Source organism: Lepidochelys kempii, unplaced genomic scaffold, assembly GCF_965140265.1.
Source record: "Lepidochelys kempii isolate rLepKem1 unplaced genomic scaffold, rLepKem1.hap2 scaffold_37, whole genome shotgun sequence".
Taxonomy (NCBI): Eukaryota; Metazoa; Chordata; order Testudines; family Cheloniidae; genus Lepidochelys; species Lepidochelys kempii.
Genome location: NW_027333638.1, coordinates 1,373,889 through 1,387,423, shown reverse-complemented (window position 1 = coordinate 1,387,423; position 13,535 = coordinate 1,373,889). Strand labels below are relative to the sequence as shown.

Sequence of the window (13,535 nt, the reverse complement as noted above, 5' to 3'; positions counted from 1 at the left end):
CCTGCTGTTGTTTTGCCTCTCGGCACTGGGTGCCGGCAACACTGTCCAACATTAAAGAGGTGAAACAAGGCTGGCAGTTTGGGCTGCTGGACAGAACAAGCCTTCAGGCCGAAAAGCCAACAACCTTTCTCTCCATTTCAGCAAAAAACAACATTCAACAAACCCCCACAAAAACAGGCACCTGAAAAGTCCTGCCCCCGACTTCACCTTTCCAAGGTCTTCTCCGCACTCTCTCCCGCCCCGAGTGAGAATCCGACCCCTTGACCAACACGCCACAGTGAGACCCGAATGCAGCTCTCCCTCTGCAGGCAGGATGGTGGAGAAAAACACAGGTGAGAAAACCCTCCCGGCTCAGCTGCGCAGGGAGCCTTGGCAAGGACGTGGTGGAAAGGTGACGCCGGGATCTCTCGCACGGGAAAGGAGACTCGTGCCCGAGTCCAACCAACCCTTTGGGAACTCGAAGGAAGCCGCATCCCACAGGCGTTTCCACAGACCAGCCACCAGCCACACACCCAGGCCGGAGGGGCCGGGACACGGGAAGGGGCAGCAGCCAACGCCCCCGGGGGGAGGGCTGGGGCGGGAGCTGCAGCCAGGCCCCTGGACCCTCAGGGAGACGCAGACCCTGACAGCAACCAGCCACGTTTGCCCACGTGTGTGTGTGAGACACGTCTGTGTGTGTGTGATGTCTTGTGTGTGTGCTGTGTGTCGTGCAGAGTCTTGTGTTCAGTGTGTGTGTGCTGTGTTGTGTGTCGTGTTGTGTGTGTGTGTCGTGTTGTGTGTGTGTTGAGTTGTGTGCCGTTTTGTGTGTCATGTTGAGTGTGTGTTGTGTGGTTGTGGTGTCATGAGACGTGTTGTGTGTGATGTGGTGTGTGTCGCACACACAGACACAACACATTGTACGCCACCCACACAACACGTCACGTGTAGCACGTCTCAAACACACGTCGCACATCACACGCACAACATGCTGTGTGTAGCACACACACACACAAAACATTGCACGTCGCACACACACACACAACGCGTCGCCTGTTGTACGATGCACATCGCACATAGCACGGACACACACAACACGTTGCGTGTCGCTCGCACAGCACCTTACACTCACAAACACAAAACACGACACACACCACATCACACAGACAGAAAAAACTACACACATGTCACACATACACAAACACACACAACACGACACACAACACGTCACATACACAGCACAACACACAAAACGGCACACAACATAACACAGGCACACACCCTAACAGACAACACATCACAGACATTCACACAGACACACACACACAACACAACACTCTAGACAACACACAACACACACAGAATGTGACACACAACACGTCACATACACACAACACATCACACAACTCGTCTCACACACAAACACACACAAGACGACACACACTTCACACAAAACATGACACCACACACACAACACCATACACACACTGAACACAAAACAGAAAATGGCCACACACCACACCACAAAGACACACACACAGTATGTCACACACACACAACACACGTCTCACACACACACACCCACACACCACGTCACATGTCATCACAAACACACAAGCACACACAATCCATACAACACTCTAGATAACACACAACTCACACACAACACACAACCATCACACAAACACACATAACATGACACACACAACATGACACAAACACACACAAAAACATTTCACACACACAACACGACACACAACCCGTCTCACACACACACATAACACAAGATGACACACACACAACACGACACACACAGAAACAAATTGCATGTCCCTCACAACCTGTTGTACGTTGCACAGATACACACAACACATCGCATGCACACATGCATGCAAGTCGCACGACACACACACAGAAAGACGTCACACACAAACACACGTGACACACAACATGACACACACAAACACCTCTCTCACACACACACAAGAAGACACAGAACCCATCTCACACAGACATGCACAATATGACACACACAGCACAACATGTAACACACACAACATGACACACAACAAGTCACACATACAACAGATCGCACATCGCACATCGTACGGACACACACAACACATTTCACGCCGCACTCGCACAAACACTTTGCACATCACACGTCACATGTTGCACATCACACCTGCACACACAACGCATTGCGCATCGCATGTCACACACACAACGCGTCGAATGTCAGACACACAACACGTCGCACGTCGCACGCACACTCATCACGGCACACGTCGCACATTGCACGCCACACTTCGAACACACAACACGTCGCGTTTCGCACGTCACACACAAAAACGTTGCATGTCGCACACACAACATATTGCACATCGCACACACAACACGTCGCACGTCGCACAAACACGCAATGTGTCACAAACACAAAACATCACACACACAAACAGGTCTCACACATGTACAACATGAAACACAACACCTCACACATACACAACACGTCACACAAACACAAACACACACAACATGACATACAACATGTCACACACACATCCCCACACGCCACATGACACCACAAACACACCACATGTCACACACACAAACACACAACACGACACATGACACATCACACAGATAGGCACAAACACATACAACATGACACACAACACGACACACCCAAGACTATGCAAAACACATCTTATACATACACACACACACACCATGTCACATGACACCACAAACACACCACATGTCACACACAAACACACAACATGACACACAACACGACACACCCAACACACATCACACACACACACACACCATGTCACATGACACCAGAAACACAACATCACACACACACTCAACACGGCAAACAAGAAGACGCACATGTGAAGTGTGGGGTGCGACGTCTTCTGTTTGCGTGTGCGACGTACAACATGCAACGTGCAACGTGAGGCGTGTTGTGTGTGTGCGACGTGCAATGTTTTGTGTGTGTGATGTGCGACGCAGGACGTGTTGTGTGTGTGACGTGCGATGTGCTCCGGGTGGGGTCTGTGTGTGTTTCTGCACAAGCTGATTGCGATGTCCCGGAGGCCAACAGCAAAGAGGGTTCGGCGCCCGCTTTCTTGCCCTGCCGTCAGTCTGCCACCGGGCTGGGGGGACAGCGGCTGGGGACCCCAGGAGCTGCTGAGAGATGCGGAGGAGCCCTCGGGAGGGAGAAGACGACGGGAGAATCAGACTCTTCCAGCAACGAGCCACATTTGCCCAGTGCTGACGCTGTCAGGCCTCCGCATTTTGGGCCAGAAACCAACAGCCAAATCGAGCTGGAAAATTGAAGCACTTGCAAATGGCCCTTGTAGCGTCTCACCAGACCGTCGGCGACCCTCTGGGGGTGAGCTGTGGGCTCCCTCTTCGTGGGAGCAACATCTGGCTGGGTTTGGCTGCTCAGGCTTTTGTTCCCTGGTTTTACCCACTGTGGTTTCCTTTGCATGGATTTCATGTACCTGTGTGTAAGTTTTTGCCCAAAGGCACCCAGCTGTACAGGTTTTATCTACAATCTTTACAAGTTGAAGTTGCAGATGGAGGGGGCTCCCAGCAATGGCAGCCTTAAGGGGGTGGGCGGCTAGAAGCTGGGGGACTGGATCGGGACCCCCCAACACTTACTGCTCTCTCTGCCCTGCAGTTTTAGTCCCCCCAAATTAGCCTGATGATTACAGCAAAAGTTTTGTTTCTCCTGCTGCTAACAGCCCACCTTCATTGATTGGTCTCGTTAAGAGTTGCTATGGCAACCCCCATTTTCTCGTCTTCTCTGTATCGCTATATCTATATCTTCCTGCTGTATTTCCCCTGCATGCATCTGATGAAGTGGGCTTTAGCCCATGAAAGCTTATGCTCAGATAAATTGGTTCGTCTCTAAGGTGCCACAAGTCCTCCTCATTCGCTTTTCCTGACTGATTGTGCTGGGGGCTCTGCCTGGCCCCAGCGCTCCGGTCCCTCCGCGACCAAGGCCACCTGGGAACCCTGATCGAGTCCAGCTTCAAGGAGTGCTGAGATCCATCTGTCTCTTTCTGTGCCTCTGTCTCTCTCTAGGAATAGCCTCCTGACCCTGCCTTTTGTGATCAGTTACAGTTTGCTAGCCCTAATTTTGTCATCACATTTAAATTACATTTAATAGTGGAACGGTTTTTTTTGTTTGGCTCCCCTTGTAAGGTTACTAACTGGGAATAAATAACTTTCATGCTTAAGCTGATTGCTCTCCCCCCCACCCCACCTCCATGGGTGTTTTTGGCTTCTCCATTCACTCTGCAGCAACGCTCCTTGTACCTAAGCTAAAGATCCCTGCAGCTCCCAAAATGGGCAATTCTGGTAACAGCTCATTTGGGGCTTGAATTGAAGGGGGATGGACGTCAGTCTTGGGACAAGTAACCTGCTATGGCCAAAAACACTTTAGCCCTGTGCACCCTTCCAGACAAGGCTTATGTCCCAAATACTTTGGGTCTTCCTGGATATGTCCCTGAATAATCAAGGACCTTGACCAAAAATGTCATCACGTCTTAAAAGGAAGAAAGATTGTCGTTGTGTAGACCATGAAACAAGCCCTGCAACATTTTGAAACATATCCCAACAGTCTATGTCAAGGTTCCTTCCCCACTCTGAACTCTAGGGTACAGATGTGGGAACCTGCCTGAAAAAACCCCTAAGCTTATTTTTACCAGCTCAGGTTAAAATTTTCCCAAGGTACAAACTATTTTACCTTTTGTCCCTGGACTTTATTGCTGCCACCACCAAGTGTCAAAGAAATATAACAGGGAAAGAGCCCGCTTGGAAACCTCTTTCCCCCACAAATCCTCCCAAGCCCTACACCCCCTTTCCTGGGGAAGGCTTGATAAAAATACTCACCAATTTGCATCGGTGAACACAGACCCAACCCTTGGATCTTAGGAACAATGAAAAAGCAATCTGGTTCTTAAAATAAGAATTTTAATGAAAGAAAAAGTAAAAGAATCACCTCTGTAAAATCAGGATGGGAAATACCTTACAGGGTAATCAGATTCAGAACAGAGAATCCCTCTAGGCTAAACCTTAAGTAACAAAAAGACACAAAAATTAGGAATATACATTCCATTCACCACAACTTCTTTTATCAGCCATTTCAACAAAACAGAATTGACTAACCATCAAACTAACCATCAGGCTGGAGTTTCACACACTGAATGATCAGAATAAAGGGACCTGCAATGAGCTATAGGCCAACAACCATTCACACTGATTCTTCAGCAAGTGTTTTAGAAGCACGAGAACACCAGCAAGAACCAGGAACGGCTCAGAGACAATCAGCAGTGAGAAGGAGAACAATTCACCAAGCAGATGATTGGTTCTGGCTTATTTGCTGGGCCTTAAACGAGAAGAACAAAGTCCTGAGTCTCCTCCCTGCCACGAGACCCCCTGCTCAGCCAATCAGCGTGGAGACTCTGGCGGTGGGCTGAGGGTTCCCCAGATGGCCCAGGGATGGCTCAGGTCACCGGTGAGGATCACTCTCAGAGCACGCTTCCTGTCCCATCTCTTTGGGAGGTCTCCCACCATGAGGGCTATAGAGTACCCCCTCCTCGCCAGTGGAGGGAGGGAAGCAGGAAAAGGGAAACCAAAAAAGTCAAACCCCAAGGACTCAAAGGGACAAAGGCCAAGCTGGGGGAAAATTATCCCACCTTAACCTCCTGTTTTCCCTGCCGAGAATTTGGCCAGCAGCTGGGTGGATCAGGCTGCCTAGGTACTAAACCTCTCTGGGGCTCTTACCTTCTCCACAGGGACGTCTGTCTTCTCGCTCAATTAGCAGTGGAAAAGGAGAAAACTCCAGAGAGGCTCCACCTCGCGCTCACATAGAATCATAGAATCATAGAATATCAGGATTGGAAGGGACCTCTGGAGGTCATCTAGTCCAACCCCCTGCCCAGAGCAGGACCAATCCCAGCTAAATCATCCCAGCCAGGGCTTTGTCAAGCCTGACCTTAAAAACTTCCAAGGAAGGGGATTCCACCACCTCCCTAGGGAACGCATTCCAGTGTTTCACCACCCTCCTCGTGAAAAAGATTTTCCTAATATCCAACCTAAATCTCCCCCACTGCAACTTGAGACCATTATTCCTCGTTCTGTCATCTGCTATCACTGAGAATAGTCTAGATCCATCCTCTTTGGATCCACCTTTTAGAGAGTTAAAAGCAACTATTAAGTCCCCCCTCATTCTTCTCTTCCGTAGACTAAACAATCCCAGTTCCCTCAGCCTCTCCTCATAAGTCATGTGTTCCAGACCCCTAATCAATTTTGTTGCCCTCCACTGGACGTTTTCCAATTTCTCCACAACCTTCTTGTAGTGTGGGGCCCAAAAGTGGACACAGTACTCCAGATGAGGCCTCACCAATGTCGAATAGAGGGGAAGGATAACATCCCTCGATCTACTGGCAATGCCCCTAATTATACACCCCAAAATGCCATTGGCCTTCTTGGCAACAAGGGGACACTGTTGATTCATATCCAGCTTCTCGTTCACTGTCACCCTGAGGTCCTTCTCTGCAGAACTGCTGCCTAGCCATTCGGTCCCTAGTCTGTCGCGGTGCATTGGATTCTTCTGTCCTAAGTGCAGGACTCTGCACTTGTCCTTGTTGAACCTCATCAGATTTCTTTTGGCCCAATCCTCCATTTTGTCTAGGTCCCTCTGTATCCTATCCCTACTCTCCAGCATATCTACCACTCCTCCCAGTTTAGTGTCATCCGCAAACTTGCTGAGGGTGCAATCCACACCATCCTCCAGATCATTTATGAAGATATTGAACAAAACAGGCCCCAGGACTGACCCTTGGGGCACTCCGCTAGATACTGGCTGCCAACTAGACATGGAGCCATTGATCACTACCCGTTGAGCCCGACAATCTAGCCAACTTTCTACCCACCTTGTAGTGCATCCATCCAGCCCATACTTCTTTAACTTGCTGACAAGAATACTGTGGGAGACCATGTCAAAAGCTTTGCTGAAGTCGAGGAATAACACGTCCACTGCTTTCCCTTCATCCACAGAACCAGTTATCTCATCATAGAAGGCAATTAGATAAGTCAGGCATGACTTGCCCTTTGTGAATCCATGCTGACTGTTCCTGATCACTTTCCTCTCCTCTAAGTGCTTCAGAATTGATTCCTTGAGGACCTGCTCCATGATTTTTCCGGGGACTGAGGTGAGGCTGACTGGCCTATAGTTCCCAGGATCCTCCTTCTTCCCTTTTTAAAAGATTGGCACTATATTAGCCTTTTTCCAGTCTTCCGGGACTTCCCCCAGTCGCCATGAGTTTTCAAAGATAATGGCCAATGGCTCTGCAATCACATCCGCCAATTCCTTTAGCAATCTCGGATGCAACGCATCCGGCCCCATGGACTTGTGCACGTCCAGTTTTTCTAAATAATCCCGAACCACTTCTTCCTTCACAGAGGCTGGCCACCTCCTCCCCATGCTGTGCTGCCCAGTGCAGTAGTCTGGGAGCTGACCTTGTTCATGAAGACAGAGGCAAAAAAATCATTGAGTACATTAGCTTTTTCCACATCCTCTGTCACTAGATTGCCTCCCTCATTCAGTAAGGGGCCACAATTTCCTTGGCTTTCTTCTTATTGCCAACATACCTGAAGAAACCCTTCTTGGTTCTCTTAACATCCCTCGCTAGCTGCAACTCCAGGTGTGATTTAACCTTCCTGATTTCATTCCTACATGCCCGAGCAAAATTTATATACTCATCCCTGTTCATTTGTCCAATCTTCCACTTCTTGTAAGCCTCTTTTTTGTGTTTAAGGTCAGCAAGGATTTCACTGTTAAGCCAAGCTGGTCGCCTGCCATATTTACTATTCTTTATACACATCGGGATGGTTTGTCCCTGTAACCTCAATAAGGATTCTTTAAAATACAGCCAGCTCTCCTGGACTCCTTTCCCCGTCATGTTATTCTCCCAGGGGATCCTGCCCATCAGTTCCCAGAGGGAGTCAAAGTCTGCTTTTCTGAAGTCAAGGGTCCGTATTCTGCTGCTCTCCTTTCTTCCCTGTGTCAGGATCCTGAACTTGACCATCTCATGGTCACTGCCTCCCAGGTTCCCATCCACTTTTGCTTCCCCTACTAATTCTTCCCGGTTTGTGAGCAGCAGGTCAAGAAGAGCTCTGCCCTTAGTTGGTTCCTCCAGCACTTGCACCAGGAAATTGTCCCCGACAGTTTCCAAAAACTTCCTGGATTGTCTGTGCACCGCTGTATTGCTCTCCTAGCAGATATCAGACATACATGACCCTGAATTCTCTCTCAGTCCTCAAGGAGACACCTCAAGAAGGAGACTCCCTGCAGCAAAGCCTTGGGGGTCTCTGAGATCCCCCTGCCCTGCAGCCTGTCCTCCCTGGCCGTTGTCGTGGACTCTCTGTGAGGTCACCGCCTCCCAACCGCCTTTCACCAATCAGCTGAGTGCTGCAAAAGGCCCTTGTGATGTCACTGCCACCCCCACCCCTGCCCTGCAGGGCTCATGTCCTGCCCCGATCCGGCTCCTGTGCATGTTTGAGCTGCTCCCCCTGGGTCACCTCCACACACTCAGTGGTCGTGCAAGGGTTCACGCAGGCCACACGTGGAACCATCAGAGGATGCTCAATGTGCCGCACCCAGTTTTGCAGAGATTTGGAGACTTGAAGGCCAGAAGAGACTGTTAGATCATCTCATCTGGCCCCCCTACACATCACAGGCCTCCTGCATGGTGCAGTCGCGAGTTTTGGACCAAAGCAGACTCGAGAAAGGCATCTCATCAAGGGATGGAGGAAGCACCACTTCCCTTGGGAGTCTGGAGGAAATTGATGCTGTGGGGGGCAGGGAATTGACCCCAAGGCCACGCTTGTGAGTCTGTATCATAACACACATACACAACAGCACTGCGCAAAGTATGTACGTCACCTTAACTCTGATGTTTCCTAACGTTTAAAGGCCTGGTCTCCAGGGTGTTCTCTGTGCTTATAGATCTCTTTTGGGGAGAGATGCAATCATTTAGTTCAGAGTGGGAGCCGTGTTAGTCTGTATCAGCAAAAAAAAACCCAAAAACAAAAAACAAAACGAGGAGTAGTTCTGGCACCTTAGAGACTAACAAATGTATTTGGGCACATTTGACGGTGTGGCTGATGTGATTAGGTCCGAGGATGGTGTCCCTAGACTAGATATGTGGACAGAGTTGGCAATGGGTTTGTTGCAAGGATAGGTTCCTGGGTTAATGTTTTTGTTGTGTGGTTGCTAGTGATTATTTGCTTCAGGTTGGGGGGCTGTCTGTAAGCGAGGACTGGCCTGTCTCCCAAGATCTGTGAGATTGAGGGATCGTCCTTCAGAATAGATTGTAGAATCTTGATGCCTAAGGAACTCCACTGGTAACCTCCCTCCAGCCTGACAGTTCACCTTTCAGCAGGACCCGCTATAATCTCCCTGTTTTTAATTCATAGATTCATAGATATTGAGGTCAGAAGGGACCATCATGATCATCTAGTCTGACCTCCTGCACAAAGCAAGCCACAGAATCTCACTCCTGTGCAAAACCTCTCACCTATGTCTGAGCCATCGAAGTCCTTAAATCAGGATTTGAAGAGCTCAAGGAGCAGAAAATCCTCCAGCCAGTGACCCGTGCCCCATGCTATAGAGGAAGGCGAAAAATGTCCCGGGCCTCTTCCAATCTGCTGCAGAAAAATTCCTTCTTGATCCCAATCATGGCACCAGCTAAACCCTAAGCATTTGGGCAAGATTCACCAGCCAGATACCCAGGAAAGAATTCTCTTTAGTAACTCAGATGCCACCCCATCTAACATCCCATCACAGCCATTGGGCCTATTAACCATGAATATTTACAGATCAATTAATTGCCAAAATCATGTTATCCCATCATACCATCTCCTCCATAAAATTACCGAGTTTAATCTTAAAGCCAGATAGGTCTTTTGCCCCCATTGCTTCCCTTGGAAGGCTATTCCAAAACTTCACTCCTCTGATGGTTAGAAACCTTCATCTAATTTCAAGTGTAAACTTCCCAGTGACCAGTTTATAGCCATTTGTTCTTGTGTCCACATTGGTACTGAGCTTAAATTTTAATTCCTCTCCCTCTCTGGTATTTATCCCTCTGATATATTTATAAAGAGCAATCCTATCTCCCCTCAACCTTCTTTTAGTTAGGCTAAACAAGCCAAGCTCCTTGAGTCTCCTTTCATAAGACAGGTTTTCCATTCCTCGGATCATCCTAGTAGCCCTTCTCTGTACCTCTTCCAGTTTGAATTCATCCTTCTTAAACATGGGAGACCAGAACTGCACACAGTATTCCAGGTGAGGTCTCACCAGTGCCTTTTAGAATGGTTCTAAAACCTCCTTATCTCGACTGGAAATACCTCGCCTGATGCATCCCAAGACCGCATTAGCTTTTTGCACGGCCATATCACATTGGCGGCTCATAGTCATCCTATGATCAACCAATACTCCAAGGTCCTTCTCCTCCTCCGTTACTTCTAACTGATGTGTCCCCAGTTTATAACTAAAATCCTTGTTATTAATCCCTAAATGCTTGACCTTACACTTCTCATGATTCAATTTCATCCTATTACTATTACTCCATTTTATAAGGTCATCCAAATCTTCCTGTACGATATCCCGGTATCTCTCTAAATTAGCAATACCTCCCAGCTTTGGATCATCGGCAAACTTGATTAGCACACACCCACTTTTTGTGCTGAGATCAGCAATAAAAAGATGAAATAAGATTGGTCCCAAAGATTGATCCCTAAGGAACTCCACTTGATCCTGCCCTGGAGATCTTTTAGTTTGGGGCTGAAGGTGATAGCTGGTGGTGTTCTGTTCCTTTCTTTGTTGGGCCTGTCATGGAAGACACAATGAAGATGACTGGATGTGGAAGCTGCCGTATGTCCATGATCCTGGAGGGGGGACCTGGTAAGAGTTTTGTCTGCATGAAATGCCATCTGCTCGAGCTGATGGAGGAGAAGATCTGAGGTTTGGAGATGCAGATGGAAAGTCTGGTTGAGTTTAGAAAGGGGTTTGAGCAGATGATGGAGCAAAGACATGAGGTATCTGAAGGGAAAAGCTCAGACTTGCAGATGGAAGCAGGACTGGGGAATTCTGAGGGGAGACTGCTGGGTGAGGAAAGTGGTCAGTGGAAGCATGTGATGAGAAGAACCAGGCAGAGGAAAAGATGGGCTGGTGAAGGAGAAATAGAGCTCAGGAATAAGTTTTGAGAGTTGGAAAATGAAGAAGGGGCTCAGCAGGTAGTCACTGAAGCTGGAGGGGCAAGGAAGAAGAGAAGAGCGGCTAGTCCTATAGGAAAAGGGGAAAAGTCAATGGAGACTACACCAAATATGAGCCCCAGGAGGATACAGGATGGGTTGAAGAGGATTACAAGGGAGAATAGCAATGGAAAGAACTTGCAGCCAGAGGGAACAGGGGATAGACTGGAGAATAGAACTGTCACCAGGGAAAGGCAGGTCTACGTGATCGGGGACTCTTTACTGAGAAGAGTAGACAGGCCTGTAACCAGGCCTGGAGAAGGGCAACAAAGGCGTGACAAGATTATGACTGTCAACAGATGGCTCAGGCAGTGGTGCTAGAAGGCGGGCTTTGGGATGTATGGCCACTGGGAGGCATTCCTGGACAGAGGACAGTTCTCTCGGGATGGACTTCATCTGAGTAGGGAAGGAAATAGACTTCTAGGATGGAGGCTGGCACAACTGATTCAGAGAGCTTTAAACTAGGAATCTGGGGGAGATGGTTGGTTGGGGGATGTCCAGGTAATCTCCATGCCGGATTTTAGCCTTGAGAGGGAAGAAAAGAAAGTAAGAAAGGATACAGCCGTGGGTAGGAGAATGGCTATAAGGAGGAAGGGCAGTGTGGATACCAGTCTAATAGGTTCTGCTGGCTGTAGAATGACCGTGCCTCATTGGGTAAAGAATGTGAGTGAGGCCAAACAGCAAAAATGAAGATGTTTGTACACCAATGCGAGGAGCCTAGGTAACAAAATGGAGGAATTAGAGGTACTGGTGCAGGAAGTGAAACCAGATATTCTCGGGATAACAGAAACAGGGTGGAATAGTCGTCATGACTGGACTATGGGTATTGAAGGGTATGTGCTGTTTAGGAAAGACCGAAATAAAGGTCAAGGTGGTGGAGTAGCATTGTCTATCAATGAGGAGGTAGAATGTAAAGAAATCAGCGATGGAATGGAGAAGACAGAGTCCATCTGGGCAAAAATGACATTGGGGAAGAAATCTACTCGAGCCTCCCCTGGGATAGTGCTTGGAGTGAGCTAGAGACCGCCGGGATCTAATGTGGATATGGATCGAGCCCTCTTTAATGTTTTTAATGAAGTAAATACTCATGGAAACTGCGTGATCATGGGAGACATTAACCTCCCAGATCTAGACTGGAGGACGAGTGCTAGTAATAATAATCGGGCTCAGATGTTCCTAGATGCTGTTAGATGGATTCCTTCATCAAGTAGTTGCTGAACCGACAAGAGGGTGTGCCATTCTAGATTTGGTTTTGGTGAGAAGTGAGGACCTCCTAGAAGAAATGGTTGTAGGGGACAAGCTTGGTTCTAGCGATCATGAGCTAATTCAGTTCAAACTGAACGGAAGGATCAACAAAAAATAAATCTGCAACTAGGGTTTTTGATTTCAAAAGGGCTGACTTTGAAAAATGAAGGAAATGAGTTAGGCAAGTGGATTGGACTGAAGAACTTCAGGGATCTAAAGGCAGAGGAGGCCTGGGATGACTTTAAATCAAAGCTGCAGAAGCTATCAGAAGCCTGCATCCCAAGAAAGGGGGGAAAATTCATAGGCAGGAGCTGTAGACCAAGCTGGATGAGCAAGCATCTCGGAGAGGTGATTAAGAAAAAGGAGAAAGCATACAGGGAGTGGAAGATGGGAGGGATCAGCAAGGAAAGCTATCTTACTGAGGTCAGAACATGAAGGGATAAAGTGAGAAGGACCTTGCAAAGAGAATTAAAACCAATTGTAAAAGGTTCTATCACCGTGTCAATAAGAACAAAACCAAGAAAAAAGAAGTGGGACCGGTAAGCACTGAGGATGGAGTGGAGGTCAAGGATAATCTAGGCATGGCCCAATATGGAAACAAATACTTTGCCTCAGTCTTTAATAAGGCTAAGGAGGATCTTAGGGATAATGGTAGCATGACAAATGGGAAGGAGGAGATGGAGGTAGATATTACCATATCTGAGGTAGAAGTGAAACTCAAACTGCTTAATGGGACTAAATCGGGGGCCCAAGATAATCTTTGTCCAAGAATATTAAAAGAACTGGCACATGAAATTGCAAGCCCATTAGCAAGAATTTTTAATGAATCTGTAAACTCAGGGGTTGTACCCTATGATTGGAGAATTGCTAACATAGGTGCTATTTTTAAGAAAGGAGGGAAAAAAGTGATCTGGGTAACTACAGGCCTGTTAGTTCGACATCTGTATTATGCAAGGTCTTGGAAAAAATTTTGAAGGAGA

At 47.9% G+C, this 13,535-nt stretch overlaps 1 protein-coding gene across 1 annotated transcript in view; it reads left to right on the top strand.

Moving 5' to 3' along the window:
- Positions 1–13,535, top strand: part of LOC140904593 (uncharacterized) — a 261,339-nt gene that overhangs the window by 211,187 nt on the left and 36,617 nt on the right. The gene's annotated exons all lie outside the window — the stretch shown is intronic.